General features: G+C 45.1%; 31 non-coding genes across 31 annotated transcripts in view; all 31 read left to right on the top strand.

Annotated features, from left to right (window-relative positions):
- The first annotated feature begins 116 nt into the window (after positions 1-116).
- LOC118957166 lies at positions 117-235 on the top strand. Its single transcript, XR_005046483.1, has one exon. It is a non-coding gene; the product is annotated as a 5S ribosomal RNA (ribosomal RNA).
- A 176-nt stretch (positions 236-411) lies between these two features.
- On the top strand, positions 412-530 carry LOC118957139. Its single transcript, XR_005046456.1, has one exon. It is a non-coding gene; the product is annotated as a 5S ribosomal RNA (ribosomal RNA).
- Positions 531-709: 179 nt separating this feature from the next.
- Positions 710-828, top strand: LOC118957062. The gene has a single exon (XR_005046379.1). It is a non-coding gene; the product is annotated as a 5S ribosomal RNA (ribosomal RNA).
- A 177-nt stretch (positions 829-1,005) lies between these two features.
- On the top strand, positions 1,006-1,124 carry LOC118957128. Its single transcript, XR_005046445.1, has one exon. It is a non-coding gene; the product is annotated as a 5S ribosomal RNA (ribosomal RNA).
- A 260-nt stretch (positions 1,125-1,384) lies between these two features.
- On the top strand, positions 1,385-1,503 carry LOC118957112. Its single transcript, XR_005046429.1, has one exon. It is a non-coding gene; the product is annotated as a 5S ribosomal RNA (ribosomal RNA).
- A 177-nt stretch (positions 1,504-1,680) lies between these two features.
- Positions 1,681-1,799, top strand: LOC118957165. Its single transcript, XR_005046482.1, has one exon. It is a non-coding gene; the product is annotated as a 5S ribosomal RNA (ribosomal RNA).
- Positions 1,800-2,059: 260 nt separating this feature from the next.
- LOC118957110 lies at positions 2,060-2,178 on the top strand. Its single transcript, XR_005046427.1, has one exon. It is a non-coding gene; the product is annotated as a 5S ribosomal RNA (ribosomal RNA).
- A 177-nt stretch (positions 2,179-2,355) lies between these two features.
- On the top strand, positions 2,356-2,474 carry LOC118957117. The gene has a single exon (XR_005046434.1). It is a non-coding gene; the product is annotated as a 5S ribosomal RNA (ribosomal RNA).
- Positions 2,475-2,734: 260 nt separating this feature from the next.
- Positions 2,735-2,853, top strand: LOC118957199. The gene has a single exon (XR_005046516.1). It is a non-coding gene; the product is annotated as a 5S ribosomal RNA (ribosomal RNA).
- Positions 2,854-3,030: 177 nt separating this feature from the next.
- Positions 3,031-3,149, top strand: LOC118957164. The gene has a single exon (XR_005046481.1). It is a non-coding gene; the product is annotated as a 5S ribosomal RNA (ribosomal RNA).
- Positions 3,150-3,409: 260 nt separating this feature from the next.
- On the top strand, positions 3,410-3,528 carry LOC118957031. The gene has a single exon (XR_005046348.1). It is a non-coding gene; the product is annotated as a 5S ribosomal RNA (ribosomal RNA).
- Positions 3,529-3,705: 177 nt separating this feature from the next.
- Positions 3,706-3,824, top strand: LOC118957133. Its single transcript, XR_005046450.1, has one exon. It is a non-coding gene; the product is annotated as a 5S ribosomal RNA (ribosomal RNA).
- Positions 3,825-4,001: 177 nt separating this feature from the next.
- LOC118957105 lies at positions 4,002-4,120 on the top strand. The gene has a single exon (XR_005046422.1). It is a non-coding gene; the product is annotated as a 5S ribosomal RNA (ribosomal RNA).
- Positions 4,121-4,380: 260 nt separating this feature from the next.
- On the top strand, positions 4,381-4,499 carry LOC118957109. The gene has a single exon (XR_005046426.1). It is a non-coding gene; the product is annotated as a 5S ribosomal RNA (ribosomal RNA).
- Positions 4,500-4,676: 177 nt separating this feature from the next.
- On the top strand, positions 4,677-4,795 carry LOC118957094. The gene has a single exon (XR_005046411.1). It is a non-coding gene; the product is annotated as a 5S ribosomal RNA (ribosomal RNA).
- A 260-nt stretch (positions 4,796-5,055) lies between these two features.
- LOC118957108 lies at positions 5,056-5,174 on the top strand. The gene has a single exon (XR_005046425.1). It is a non-coding gene; the product is annotated as a 5S ribosomal RNA (ribosomal RNA).
- Positions 5,175-5,351: 177 nt separating this feature from the next.
- Positions 5,352-5,470, top strand: LOC118957163. The gene has a single exon (XR_005046480.1). It is a non-coding gene; the product is annotated as a 5S ribosomal RNA (ribosomal RNA).
- A 260-nt stretch (positions 5,471-5,730) lies between these two features.
- Positions 5,731-5,849, top strand: LOC118957107. The gene has a single exon (XR_005046424.1). It is a non-coding gene; the product is annotated as a 5S ribosomal RNA (ribosomal RNA).
- Positions 5,850-6,026: 177 nt separating this feature from the next.
- Positions 6,027-6,145, top strand: LOC118957083. Its single transcript, XR_005046400.1, has one exon. It is a non-coding gene; the product is annotated as a 5S ribosomal RNA (ribosomal RNA).
- Positions 6,146-6,405: 260 nt separating this feature from the next.
- On the top strand, positions 6,406-6,524 carry LOC118957106. The gene has a single exon (XR_005046423.1). It is a non-coding gene; the product is annotated as a 5S ribosomal RNA (ribosomal RNA).
- A 177-nt stretch (positions 6,525-6,701) lies between these two features.
- Positions 6,702-6,820, top strand: LOC118957161. Its single transcript, XR_005046478.1, has one exon. It is a non-coding gene; the product is annotated as a 5S ribosomal RNA (ribosomal RNA).
- Positions 6,821-7,080: 260 nt separating this feature from the next.
- Positions 7,081-7,199, top strand: LOC118957098. Its single transcript, XR_005046415.1, has one exon. It is a non-coding gene; the product is annotated as a 5S ribosomal RNA (ribosomal RNA).
- A 177-nt stretch (positions 7,200-7,376) lies between these two features.
- Positions 7,377-7,495, top strand: LOC118957072. The gene has a single exon (XR_005046389.1). It is a non-coding gene; the product is annotated as a 5S ribosomal RNA (ribosomal RNA).
- Positions 7,496-7,755: 260 nt separating this feature from the next.
- Positions 7,756-7,874, top strand: LOC118957104. Its single transcript, XR_005046421.1, has one exon. It is a non-coding gene; the product is annotated as a 5S ribosomal RNA (ribosomal RNA).
- Positions 7,875-8,051: 177 nt separating this feature from the next.
- On the top strand, positions 8,052-8,170 carry LOC118957160. The gene has a single exon (XR_005046477.1). It is a non-coding gene; the product is annotated as a 5S ribosomal RNA (ribosomal RNA).
- A 260-nt stretch (positions 8,171-8,430) lies between these two features.
- LOC118957030 lies at positions 8,431-8,549 on the top strand. Its single transcript, XR_005046347.1, has one exon. It is a non-coding gene; the product is annotated as a 5S ribosomal RNA (ribosomal RNA).
- A 177-nt stretch (positions 8,550-8,726) lies between these two features.
- On the top strand, positions 8,727-8,845 carry LOC118957159. Its single transcript, XR_005046476.1, has one exon. It is a non-coding gene; the product is annotated as a 5S ribosomal RNA (ribosomal RNA).
- A 177-nt stretch (positions 8,846-9,022) lies between these two features.
- On the top strand, positions 9,023-9,141 carry LOC118957158. The gene has a single exon (XR_005046475.1). It is a non-coding gene; the product is annotated as a 5S ribosomal RNA (ribosomal RNA).
- Positions 9,142-9,318: 177 nt separating this feature from the next.
- On the top strand, positions 9,319-9,437 carry LOC118957061. The gene has a single exon (XR_005046378.1). It is a non-coding gene; the product is annotated as a 5S ribosomal RNA (ribosomal RNA).
- A 260-nt stretch (positions 9,438-9,697) lies between these two features.
- Positions 9,698-9,816, top strand: LOC118957103. Its single transcript, XR_005046420.1, has one exon. It is a non-coding gene; the product is annotated as a 5S ribosomal RNA (ribosomal RNA).
- A 177-nt stretch (positions 9,817-9,993) lies between these two features.
- Positions 9,994-10,000, top strand: part of LOC118957157 — a 119-nt gene continuing 112 nt past the window's right edge. The window contains exon 1 of the ribosomal RNA XR_005046474.1: positions 9,994-10,000. This exon is cut by the window's right edge and continues 112 nt beyond it. This is a non-coding gene — a ribosomal RNA (5S ribosomal RNA).

Here is a 10,000-nt window from a genome sequence, read left to right as displayed (position 1 = left end):
TGTGCCCTCGCTTTGAAATAAGTAAGCAAGGTTAGTTTGTATTTCATCCAACAATCTGTGCTACAAATTATGGCTACAGTATATGCAATTTCATCCACTTTTTGAGATTGCCTTTCGCTTGCGGCCACACCGGCCTGAGTACGCCTGATCTCGTCCGATCTTGGAAGCTAAGCAGGGTCGGGCCTGGTTAGTACTTGGATGGGAGACCGCCTGGGAATACCAGGTGCTGTAAGCTTTTTGTCACTGCCTTGTGGAATTTCAACTCTTTGTCCGTTTTTTCCCACAAGGCTGAAATATGTGCCCTCGCTTTGAAATAAGTAAGCAAGGTTAGTTTGTATTTCATCCAACAATCTGTGCTACAAATTATGGCTACAGTATATGCAATTTCATCCATTTTTTGAGATATTTTTCGCTTACGGCCACACCGGCCTGAGTACGCCTGATCTCGTCCGATCTCGGAAGCTAAGCAGGGTCGGGCCTGGTTAGTACTTGGATGGGAGACCGCCTGGGAATACCAGGTGCTGTAAGCTTTTTGTCACTGCCTTGTGGAATTTCAACTCTTTGTCCGTTTTTTCCCACAAGGCTGAAATATGTGCCCTCGCTTTGAAATAAGTAAGCAAGGTTAGTTTGTATTTCATCCAACAATCTGTGCTACAAATTATGGCTACAGTATATGCAATTTCATCCACTTTTTGAGATTTTGCTTTTCGCTTGCGGCCACACCGGCCTGAGTACGCCTGATCTCGTCCGATCTCGGAAGCTAAGCAGGGTCGGGCCTGGTTAGTACTTGGATGGGAGACCGCCTGGGAATACCAGGTGCTGTAAGCTTTTTGTCACTGCCTTGTGGAATTTCAACTCTTTGTCCGTTTTTTCCCACAAGGCTGAAATATGTGCCCTCGCTTTGAAATAAGTAAGCAAGGTTAGTTTGTATTTCATCCAACAATCTGTGCTACAAATTATGGCTACAGTATATGCAATTTCATCCATTTTTTGAGATTGCCTTTCGCTTACGGCCACACCGGCCTGAGTACGCCTGATCTCGTCCGATCTCGGAAGCTAAGCAGGGTCGGGCCTGGTTAGTACTTGGATGGGAGACCGCCTGGGAATACCAGGTGCTGTAAGCTTTTTGTCACTGCCCAGTGGAATTTCAACTCTTTGTCCGTTTTTTCCCACAAGGCTTAAATATGTGCCCTCGCTTTGAAATAAGTAAGCAAGGTTAGTTTGTATTTCATCCAACAATCTGTGCTACAAATTATGGCTACAGTATATGCAATTTCTTCCACTTTTTGAGTGACACAAAGATGCTTATCTAAATGGTGGAAATGCAACAGCTGTTAATCAGGCTCACTTTGACTTTACATAGTGCACCAAGAGATAGTTTCTCGTTTACGGCCACACCGGCCTGAGTACGCCTGATCTCGTCCGATCTCGGAAGCTAAGCAGGGTCGGGCCTGGTTAGTACTTGAATGGGAGACCGCCTGGGAATACCAGGTGCTGTAAGCTTTTTGTCACTGCCTTGTGGAATTTCAACTCTTTGTCCGTTTTTTCCCACAAGGCTGAAATATGTGCCCTCGCTTTGAAATAAGTAAGCAAGGTTAGTTTGTATTTCATCCAACAATCTGTGCTACAAATTATGGCTACAGTATATGCAATTTCATCCACTTTTTGAGATTGCCTTTCGCTTGCGGCCACACCGGCCTGAGTACGCCTGATCTCGTCCGATCTTGGAAGCTAAGCAGGGTCGGGCCTGGTTAGTACTTGGATGGGAGACCGCCTGGGAATACCAGGTGCTGTAAGCTTTTTGTCACTGCCTTGTGGAATTTCAACTCTTTGTCCGTTTTTTCCCACAAGGCTGAAATATGTGCCCTCGCTTTGAAATAAGTAAGCAAGGTTAGTTTGTATTTCATCCAACAATCTGTGCTACAAATTATGGCTACAGTATATGCAATTTCTTCCACTTTTTGAGTGACACAAAGATGCTTATCTAAATGGTGGAAATGCAACAGCTGTTAATCAGGCTCACTTTGACTTTACATAGTGCACCAAGAGATAGTTTCTCGTTTACGGCCACACCGGCCTGAGTACGCCTGATCTCGTCCGATCTCGGAAGCTAAGCAGGGTCGGGCCTGGTTAGTACTTGAATGGGAGACCGCCTGGGAATACCAGGTGCTGTAAGCTTTTTGTCACTGCCTTGTGGAATTTCAACTCTTTGTCCGTTTTTTCCCACAAGGCTGAAATATGTGCCCTCGCTTTGAAATAAGTAAGCAAGGTTAGTTTGTATTTCATCCAACAATCTGTGCTACAAATTATGGCTACAGTATATGCAATTTCATCCATTTTTTGAGATTGCCTTTCGCTTACGGCCACACCGGCCTGAGTACGCCTGATCTCGTCCGATCTCGGAAGCTAAGCAGGGTCGGGCCTGGTTAGTACTTGGATGGGAGACCGCCTGGGAATACCAGGTGCTGTAAGCTTTTTGTCACTGCCCAGTGGAATTTCAACTCTTTGTCCGTTTTTTCCCACAAGGCTTAAATATGTGCCCTCGCTTTGAAATAAGTAAGCAAGGTTAGTTTGTATTTCATCCAACAATCTGTGCTACAAATTATGGCTACAGTATATGCAATTTCTTCCACTTTTTGAGTGACACAAAGATGCTTATCTAAATGGTGGAAATGCAACAGCTGTTAATCAGGCTCACTTTGACTTTACATAGTGCACCAAGAGATAGTTTCTCGTTTACGGCCACACCGGCCTGAGTACGCCTGATCTTGTCCGATCTCGGAAGCTAAGCAGGGTCGGGCCTGGTTAGTACTTGAATGGGAGACCGCCTGGGAATACCAGGTGCTGTAAGCTTTTTGTCACTGCCTTGTGGAATTTCAACTCTTTGTCCGTTTTTTCCCACAAGGCTGAAATATGTGCCCTCGCTTTGAAATAAGTAAGCAAGGTTAGTTTGTATTTCATCCAACAATCTGTGCTACAAATTATGGCTACAGTATATGCAATTTCATCCACTTTTTGAGATTGCCTTTCGCTTGCGGCCACACCGGCCTGAGTACGCCTGATCTCGTCCGATCTTGGAAGCTAAGCAGGGTCGGGCCTGGTTAGTACTTGGATGGGAGACCGCCTGGGAATACCAGGTGCTGTAAGCTTTTTGTCACTGCCTTGTGGAATTTCAACTCTTTGTCCGTTTTTTCCCACAAGGCTGAAATATGTGCCCTCGCTTTGAAATAAGTAAGCAAGGTTAGTTTGTATTTCATCCAACAATCTGTGCTACAAATTATGGCTACAGTATATGCAATTTCTTCCACTTTTTGAGTGACACAAAGATGCTTATCTAAATGGTGGAAATGCAACAGCTGTTAATCAGGCTCACTTTGACTTTACATAGTGCACCAAGAGATAGTTTCTCGCTTACGGCCACACCGGCCTGAGTACGCCTGATCTCGTCCGATCTCGGAAGCTAAGCAGGGTCGGGCCTGGTTAGTACTTGAATGGGAGACCGCCTGGGAATACCAGGTGCTGTAAGCTTTTTGTCACTGCCTTGTGGAATTTCAACTCTTTGTCCGTTTTTTCCCACAAGGCTGAAATATGTGCCCTCGCTTTGAAATAAGTAAGCAAGGTTAGTTTGTATTTCATCCAACAATCTGTGCTACAAATTATGGCTACAGTATATGCAATTTCATCCACTTTTTGAGATTGCCTTTCGCTTGCGGCCACACCGGCCTGAGTACGCCTGATCTCGTCCGATCTCGGAAGCTAAGCAGGGTCGGGCCTGGTTAGTACTTGAATGGGAGACCGCCTGGGAATACCAGGTGCTGTAAGCTTTTTGTCACTGCCTTGTGGAATTTCAACTCTTTGTCCGTTTTTTCCCACAAGGCTGAAATATGTGCCCTCGCTTTGAAATAAGTAAGCAAGGTTAGTTTGTATTTCATCCAACAATCTGTGCTACAAATTATGGCTACAGTATATGCAATTTCATCCATTTTTTGAGATTGCCTTTCGCTTACGGCCACACCGGCCTGAGTACGCCTGATCTCGTCCGATCTCGGAAGCTAAGCAGGGTCGGGCCTGGTTAGTACTTGGATGGGAGACCGCCTGGGAATACCAGGTGCTGTAAGCTTTTTGTCACTGCCCAGTGGAATTTCAACTCTTTGTCCGTTTTTTCCCACAAGGCTTAAATATGTGCCCTCGCTTTGAAATAAGTAAGCAAGGTTAGTTTGTATTTCATCCAACAATCTGTGCTACAAATTATGGCTACAGTATATGCAATTTCTTCCACTTTTTGAGTGACACAAAGATGCTTATCTAAATGGTGGAAATGCAACAGCTGTTAATCAGGCTCACTTTGACTTTACATAGTGCACCAAGAGATAGTTTCTCGTTTACGGCCACACCGGCCTGAGTACGCCTGATCTCGTCCGATCTCGGAAGCTAAGCAGGGTCGGGCCTGGTTAGTACTTGAATGGGAGACCGCCTGGGAATACCAGGTGCTGTAAGCTTTTTGTCACTGCCTTGTGGAATTTCAACTCTTTGTCCGTTTTTTCCCACAAGGCTGAAATATGTGCCCTCGCTTTGAAATAAGTAAGCAAGGTTAGTTTGTATTTCATCCAACAATCTGTGCTACAAATTATGGCTACAGTATATGCAATTTCATCCATTTTTTGAGATTGCCTTTTGCTTACGGCCACACCGGCCTGAGTACGCCTGATCTCGTCCGATCTCGGAAGCTAAGCAGGGTCGGGCCTGGTTAGTACTTGGATGGGAGACCGCCTGGGAATACCAGGTGCTGTAAGCTTTTTGTCACTGCCCAGTGGAATTTCAACTCTTTGTCCGTTTTTTCCCACAAGGCTTAAATATGTGCCCTCGCTTTGAAATAAGTAAGCAAGGTTAGTTTGTATTTCATCCAACAATCTGTGCTACAAATTATGGCTACAGTATATGCAATTTCTTCCACTTTTTGAGTGACACAAAGATGCTTATCTAAATGGTGGAAATGCAACAGCTGTTAATCAGGCTCACTTTGACTTTACATAGTGCACCAAGAGATAGTTTCTCGTTTACGGCCACACCGGCCTGAGTACGCCTGATCTCGTCCGATCTCGGAAGCTAAGCAGGGTCGGGCCTGGTTAGTACTTGAATGGGAGACCGCCTGGGAATACCAGGTGCTGTAAGCTTTTTGTCACTGCCTTGTGGAATTTCAACTCTTTGTCCGTTTTTTCCCACAAGGCTGAAATATGTGCCCTCGCTTTGAAATAAGTAAGCAAGGTTAGTTTGTATTTCATCCAACAATCTGTGCTACAAATTATGGCTACAGTATATGCAATTTCATCCACTTTTTGAGATTGCCTTTCGCTTGCGGCCACACCGGCCTGAGTACGCCTGATCTCGTCCGATCTTGGAAGCTAAGCAGGGTCGGGCCTGGTTAGTACTTGGATGGGAGACCGCCTGGGAATACCAGGTGCTGTAAGCTTTTTGTCACTGCCTTGTGGAATTTCAACTCTTTGTCCGTTTTTTCCCACAAGGCTGAAATATGTGCCCTCGCTTTGAAATAAGTAAGCAAGGTTAGTTTGTATTTCATCCAACAATCTGTGCTACAAATTATGGCTACAGTATATGCAATTTCTTCCACTTTTTGAGTGACACAAAGATGCTTATCTAAATGGTGGAAATGCAACAGCTGTTAATCAGGCTCACTTTGACTTTACATAGTGCACCAAGAGATAGTTTCTCGTTTACGGCCACACCGGCCTGAGTACGCCTGATCTCGTCCGATCTCGGAAGCTAAGCAGGGTCGGGCCTGGTTAGTACTTGAATGGGAGACCGCCTGGGAATACCAGGTGCTGTAAGCTTTTTGTCACTGCCTTGTGGAATTTCAACTCTTTGTCCGTTTTTTCCCACAAGGCTGAAATATGTGCCCTCGCTTTGAAATAAGTAAGCAAGGTTAGTTTGTATTTCATCCAACAATCTGTGCTACAAATTATGGCTACAGTATATGCAATTTCATCCATTTTTTGAGATTGCCTTTCGCTTACGGCCACACCGGCCTGAGTACGCCTGATCTCGTCCGATCTCGGAAGCTAAGCAGGGTCGGGCCTGGTTAGTACTTGGATGGGAGACCGCCTGGGAATACCAGGTGCTGTAAGCTTTTTGTCACTGCCCAGTGGAATTTCAACTCTTTGTCCGTTTTTTCCCACAAGGCTTAAATATGTGCCCTCGCTTTGAAATAAGTAAGCAAGGTTAGTTTGTATTTCATCCAACAATCTGTGCTACAAATTATGGCTACAGTATATGCAATTTCTTCCACTTTTTGAGTGACACAAAGATGCTTATCTAAATGGTGGAAATGCAACAGCTGTTAATCAGGCTCACTTTGACTTTACATAGTGCACCAAGAGATAGTTTCTCGTTTACGGCCACACCGGCCTGAGTACGCCTGATCTCGTCCGATCTCGGAAGCTAAGCAGGGTCGGGCCTGGTTAGTACTTGAATGGGAGACCGCCTGGGAATACCAGGTGCTGTAAGCTTTTTGTCACTGCCTTGTGGAATTTCAACTCTTTGTCCGTTTTTTCCCACAAGGCTGAAATATGTGCCCTCGCTTTGAAATAAGTAAGCAAGGTTAGTTTGTATTTCATCCAACAATCTGTGCTACAAATTATGGCTACAGTATATGCAATTTCATCCACTTTTTGAGATTGCCTTTCGCTTGCGGCCACACCGGCCTGAGTACGCCTGATCTCGTCCGATCTTGGAAGCTAAGCAGGGTCGGGCCTGGTTAGTACTTGGATGGGAGACCGCCTGGGAATACCAGGTGCTGTAAGCTTTTTGTCACTGCCTTGTGGAATTTCAACTCTTTGTCCGTTTTTTCCCACAAGGCTGAAATATGTGCCCTCGCTTTGAAATAAGTAAGCAAGGTTAGTTTGTATTTCATCCAACAATCTGTGCTACAAATTATGGCTACAGTATATGCAATTTCTTCCACTTTTTGAGTGACACAAAGATGCTTATCTAAATGGTGGAAATGCAACAGCTGTTAATCAGGCTCACTTTGACTTTACATAGTGCACCAAGAGATAGTTTCTCGCTTACGGCCACACCGGCCTGAGTACGCCTGATCTCGTCCGATCTCGGAAGCTAAGCAGGGTCGGGCCTGGTTAGTACTTGAATGGGAGACCGCCTGGGAATACCAGGTGCTGTAAGCGTTTTGTCACTGCCTTGTGGAATTTCAACTCTTTGTCCGTTTTTTCCCACAAGGCTGAAATATGTGCCCTCGCTTTGAAATAAGTAAGCAAGGTTAGTTTGTATTTCATCCAACAATCTGTGCTACAAATTATGGCTACAGTATATGCAATTTCATCCATTTTTTGAGATTGCCTTTCGCTTACGGCCACACCGGCCTGAGTACGCCTGATCTCGTCCGATCTCGGAAGCTAAGCAGGGTCGGGCCTGGTTAGTACTTGGATGGGAGACCGCCTGGGAATACCAGGTGCTGTAAGCTTTTTGTCACTGCCCAGTGGAATTTCAACTCTTTGTCCGTTTTTTCCCACAAGGCTTAAATATGTGCCCTCGCTTTGAAATAAGTAAGCAAGGTTAGTTTGTATTTCATCCAACAATCTGTGCTACAAATTATGGCTACAGTATATGCAATTTCTTCCACTTTTTGAGTGACACAAAGATGCTTATCTAAATGGTGGAAATGCAACAGCTGTTAATCAGGCTCACTTTGACTTTACATAGTGCACCAAGAGATAGTTTCTCGTTTACGGCCACACCGGCCTGAGTACGCCTGATCTCGTCCGATCTCGGAAGCTAAGCAGGGTCGGGCCTGGTTAGTACTTGAATGGGAGACCGCCTGGGAATACCAGGTGCTGTAAGCTTTTTGTCACTGCCTTGTGGAATTTCAACTCTTTGTCCGTTTTTTCCCACAAGGCTGAAATATGTGCCCTCGCTTTGAAATAAGTAAGCAAGGTTAGTTTGTATTTCATCCAACAATCTGTGCTACAAATTATGGCTACAGTATATGCAATTTCATCCACTTTTTGAGATTGCCTTTCGCTTGCGGCCACACCGGCCTGAGTACGCCTGATCTCGTCCGATCTTGGAAGCTAAGCAGGGTCGGGCCTGGTTAGTACTTGGATGGGAGACCGCCTGGGAATACCAGGTGCTGTAAGCTTTTTGTCACTGCCTTGTGGAATTTCAACTCTTTGTCCGTTTTTTCCCACAAGGCTGAAATATGTGCCCTCGCTTTGAAATAAGTAAGCAAGGTTAGTTTGTATTTCATCCAACAATCTGTGCTACAAATTATGGCTACAGTATATGCAATTTCTTCCACTTTTTGAGTGACACAAAGATGCTTATCTAAATGGTGGAAATGCAACAGCTGTTAATCAGGCTCACTTTGACTTTACATAGTGCACCAAGAGATAGTTTCTCGCTTACGGCCACACCGGCCTGAGTACGCCTGATCTCGTCCGATCTCGGAAGCTAAGCAGGGTCGGGCCTGGTTAGTACTTGAATGGGAGACCGCCTGGGAATACCAGGTGCTGTAAGCTTTTTGTCACTGCCTTGTGGAATTTCAACTCTTTGTCCGTTTTTTCCCACAAGGCTGAAATATGTGCCCTCGCTTTGAAATAAGTAAGCAAGGTTAGTTTGTATTTCATCCAACAATCTGTGCTACAAATTATGGCTACAGTATATGCAATTTCATCCACTTTTTGAGATTGCCTTTCGCTTGCGGCCACACCGGCCTGAGTACGCCTGATCTCGTCCGATCTTGGAAGCTAAGCAGGGTCGGGCCTGGTTAGTACTTGGATGGGAGACCGCCTGGGAATACCAGGTGCTGTAAGCTTTTTGTCACTGCCTTGTGGAATTTCAACTCTTTGTCCGTTTTTTCCCACAAGGCTGAAATATGTGCCCTCGCTTTGAAATAAGTAAGCAAGGTTAGTTTGTATTTCATCCAACAATCTGTGCTACAAATTATGGCTACAGTATATGCAATTTCATCCACTTTTTGAGATTGCCTTTCGCTTGCGGCCACACCGGCCTGAGTACGCCTGATCTCGTCCGATCTTGGAAGCTAAGCAGGGTCGGGCCTGGTTAGTACTTGGATGGGAGACCGCCTGGGAATACCAGGTGCTGTAAGCTTTTTGTCACTGCCTTGTGGAATTTCAACTCTTTGTCCGTTTTTTCCCACAAGGCTGAAATATGTGCCCTCGCTTTGAAATAAGTAAGCAAGGTTAGTTTGTATTTCATCCAACAATCTGTGCTACAAATTATGGCTACAGTATATGCAATTTCATCCATTTTTTGAGATTGCCTTTCGCTTACGGCCACACCGGCCTGAGTACGCCTGATCTCGTCCGATCTCGGAAGCTAAGCAGGGTCGGGCCTGGTTAGTACTTGGATGGGAGACCGCCTGGGAATACCAGGTGCTGTAAGCTTTTTGTCACTGCCCAGTGGAATTTCAACTCTTTGTCCGTTTTTTCCCACAAGGCTTAAATATGTGCCCTCGCTTTGAAATAAGTAAGCAAGGTTAGTTTGTATTTCATCCAACAATCTGTGCTACAAATTATGGCTACAGTATATGCAATTTCTTCCACTTTTTGAGTGACACAAAGATGCTTATCTAAATGGTGGAAATGCAACAGCTGTTAATCAGGCTCACTTTGACTTTACATAGTGCACCAAGAGATAGTTTCTCGTTTACGGCCACACCGGCCTGAGTACGCCTGATCTCGTCCGATCTCGGAAGCTAAGCAGGGTCGGGCCTGGTTAGTACTTGAATGGGAGACCGCCTGGGAATACCAGGTGCTGTAAGCTTTTTGTCACTGCCTTGTGGAATTTCAACTCTTTGTCCGTTTTTTCCCACAAGGCTGAAATATGTGCCCTCGCTTTGAAATAAGTAAGCAAGGTTAGTTTGTATTTCATCCAACAATCTGTGCTACAAATTATGGCTACAGTATATGCAATTTCATCCACTTTTTGAGATTGCCTTTCGCTTGCG

The sequence above is a fragment of the Oncorhynchus mykiss genome, unplaced genomic scaffold, assembly GCF_013265735.2.
Source record: "Oncorhynchus mykiss isolate Arlee unplaced genomic scaffold, USDA_OmykA_1.1 un_scaffold_440, whole genome shotgun sequence".
In the NCBI taxonomy this organism is placed as follows: Eukaryota; Metazoa; Chordata; class Actinopteri; order Salmoniformes; family Salmonidae; genus Oncorhynchus; species Oncorhynchus mykiss.
The sequence above is the reverse complement of the archived record's forward strand: the minus strand, read 5'-3'. Positions and strand labels throughout refer to the sequence as shown.